Consider the following 3754-nt stretch of genomic DNA (forward strand, 5'->3'; position numbering starts at 1 on the left):
AGGACTGGCCCGGGTTGGTCTGGATGTAAGAGGACATAGTCTGTCTAGACATGATGTTAGCGTGGAGCAGAGTGTATCAGTGGCACTGTTCGTATCCAGTGCAGAGAGTTTGCAAGATGGAGGAAGAGAGTTAGAAACAATGGTGGATAGTCTATTGGGTGAGAGAGAGCGTAGGTTTCTGCGAAAGGCAACTAGAGTAGGAGTGTGTGGCGGCTCAGGAGTAATGTGGATGTTGAGAGAGAGAAGGAAATGATCCGATGTTTGTAGTGGAGTTACTAGTGTTTGATCAGCGAGGCATTGTCGAGTGTAAATAAGGTCCAGTTGATTACCTGATTTGTGAGTAGCAGAAGTAGGTGCTCTTTTGAGGTCGAAAGATGCAAGTAGAGTCCGGAAGTCGGCAGCTTGAGGTCTTTCTATGTGGATGTTGAAGTCACCTAGCACCAACAAGGGAGTGTCATAATCGGAAAAAGATGAGAGAAGAACATCCAGTTCATCTAAGAAGTGACCTAATGTACCCGGTGGGCGGTAGATGACAAACACATTTATGCGAAAGGGGTGGATAATGGTGACTGCATGGAATTCAAAAGAGCTGATTTTTGGCAGGGACGGTCTCTGAGTGAATTTCCATTCTTTGGAAATCAGTAGTCCAGTCCCACCCCCTCTCCCTGTCTGACGAGGAGTGTGGGAAAGAGAGAAATTAGTAGAAAGAGCTGCATGTGTAGCAGTGTCCTCCGGTCTCAGCCAGGTTTCAGTTAGAGCCATGAGACTAAAGTCAGAATGAGTGGCTATGGAGGTAATAAAATCTGCTTTGTTAACAGCAGATTGACAATTCCAGAGGCCCACAGAGAGAGAGAGTTGTGAAATAGAGGATACATGAATTGATCGAAGGTTGTGAGGGTTGCGCCTGCAGCGTACCTCCCGTGCTCTGTGAGTGTTAGTAACAACAGGAATTAGTAAACACATAATAAGAGTGCAAGGAAAACAATAATGAGTGCAGAGATAACGTAAAATAATAAAGTAAGAAGTACTCAAGTGCTTTGTCGGTGTCTTTGCTCGGTGGAGTCGCACAGGTAGAGTCGATGGTCTTTACCCTCGTCGGTCTTCACACGAGGCGGGCTTCACACGAGGCGGGCTTCACACGAGGCGGGCTTCACACGAGGCGGGCTTCACACGAGGCGGGCTTCACACGAGGCGGGCTTCACACGAGGCTGCCGCGACCGCTGCCGCGGTGAGACTAGCCGCTTATATACACCCCCGAGCGCTTTGCTGATTGAGCTCAGCTGGGCACGTCTCGAGAGTAAAAACACCCGAAACTTGCAGCGGCGGGGCGCGAAAAAAACGTCCGGCTCGGCACACAAGCTCTTACAGTAACAAAGGAAACAGTGGCTAACCTTTCTACTACTAAACACAGATAGCTGAAAACAATTTTAAATGTCCAACAACTATGCACAACCAGCTGAAAACAAGTCTAAGTGTTCTCGAACCAAACACAGCAACTGAAAACAGGTCTAAATGTACTTACACAGTGTTGCTCTCGATGTTAAAGTGCTTCTCATGTGTTAAAGTGCTTTAGCCTGTGAAATGTGTATTTTGATAACTGATTTTCGATCTCTTTTGTGTGTGAATGTTTAACTGTAGCAGGCGTAAGAGGAATTATAAGATAAGAATCACAACTGCAAGTTCTGTGTTTGTGCAGGTGTTGTTTTTTTGTGTTTTATGTGTTTAATGTGCATTGTGTTATATAAAATACTGGTAAATGGTATATATATAGATATATATTAAGTGGAGTTTTTGTAACTCATTGTCTGGAAAGTAAAATATTAACTAGACTAATTAAGAGTTTTATAATGACTTTCTCATTATGTAATACGCTATATTTACTGTATTATTCTTGCTTAGTCTGTCGGAGGACAGAGCAGAGCGAGCAGTAGCAGGCGTAAGAGGAATTATAAGAGAAGAATCATAACTGCATGTTCTCTGTTTATGCAACGCTTGAATAAATGAGACCGCTGAACCTGCAGACAGACTCCAGCTCTTTACTTTACACAACGCAGAGGGGTAGTCGAGCCCCGGTTACACACACATCATGCTTATTAAAAGACTACAGATATTTTACTGCAGTAATCATGTTTTGTTTAATAATGTGATTATAAAGGCTAGCTTGTTTGCACAGGTTTACTTTCTACTTTTTTAAAAGGGCTGTTTACTGCGTTCAGCTCCATGAATGATTTAAATGATATATATTAGTAAATAACCTAAATATGAACTCAAAGAAGTCTTGAAGACTTGAAATAAGATAATCATCATCATTGATCCTGCCACCCTAAAGGTTTCTTAACAAATTAAGGAAAAGAACTAAGTAGAAGTTTCCCAGAAAGACCAGGTATAAACGGCTAGACAGAAAATTAAATATATATATATTTTATAATCCTATAAATCATTTTCTAATTATGCATTAAAACAGTTCTTTAACTTAATATATTATTATCTGTCTAGCCGTTCATTGATTGATCATTTATCATTAGTTTATTTTGTGTTTTAAAAGTGACATTGATGTACAGCACCTGCTCTTTCTGGAAATGTCTGCTTAAAGTGCAGCTCACTTATTTTAGGAATGTCCTTTTGTTCAATCTTTTAGAATTAAAGTGCTTTTTAAATGCTTTCATTATCCAAAATAATCTTCATCATCGTTTAAGACTTGATCAAAACACTGTGTTTTGGGCTTTACACTAATAAATACTGGAGAGTTTTATATCTATAAATGTAAATAAATGTAAAGCCCTTTTTAGCATATTCAAACAAGAAGTGTTAGCCTAAAGAGGGATGTTTAAACTCCTAGAATTTGTGCTTATTGCTTTGTATTTAATAGAGCTGTTCATGTTTATGTTTATATTGCCCTCTCATTTCCCCTTATTTCTCTCATGCGTTTGTTCTATATTTATTTCATAATTCACTTATTGTTTAACAATGAACTATAGTGTGTAGAGACTGTATTCTGTTTAATTTGTACTGTAAATCTTTTGGTTTTATTGCAACAAATGAATAAATGATGACACCGTGTGATCGGTCATCATGACTGACGCAACTTTCAATTCAATTCCCCTTTATTTGTATAGCGCTTATACAATGTAGATTGTGTCAAAGCAGCTTCACATAAAAGGTCACAGTAAATAGGAACAGTGTAGTTCAGTTTGTAGTGTTTAAGTTCAGTTCAGTTGAGCTCAGTTCAGTGTGGTTTAATAATCACTACTGAGAGTCCAAATACTGAAGAGCAAATCCATCGATGCGCAGCTCTACAGATCCTGAACCATGCAAGCCAGTGGCGACAGCGGAGAGGGAAAAAAAACTTCACTAAAGGCGGAAGTGAAGAAAAAAACCTTGAGAGAAACCAGGCTCAGTTGGGCACGACCATTTTAATTTCTCCACTGGCCAAACGTCTTTAGTACGATTTGCTCATTACCCAATGACGGTTGGGTTTAGGGGTGGGGTTAGGTGCCACGCCTCCTTTTTAAAATTGTACATTTTCGTAGACTGAACTCGAATTACCCACCAAACTGACAAAACATAAAATACTTAGTTTCCTCGTGAGTTTCAGGCTGGCATTACTGAAAAACATGTTGGCATTTCAAATAAATATGGGTGTTTTTCTGGGATCTGGCAACCCACGCTGTTCCGCACTCCTCATAAGTAAAAGTGAAAGTATTGGGTAGTGTCAACATTTGTTTTCAAACCAGGAAACCTTTAAATCCCATAC

This window comes from Danio aesculapii, chromosome 3 (assembly GCF_903798145.1).
Source record: "Danio aesculapii chromosome 3, fDanAes4.1, whole genome shotgun sequence".
Lineage (NCBI taxonomy): Eukaryota > Metazoa > Chordata > Actinopteri > Cypriniformes > Danionidae > Danio > Danio aesculapii.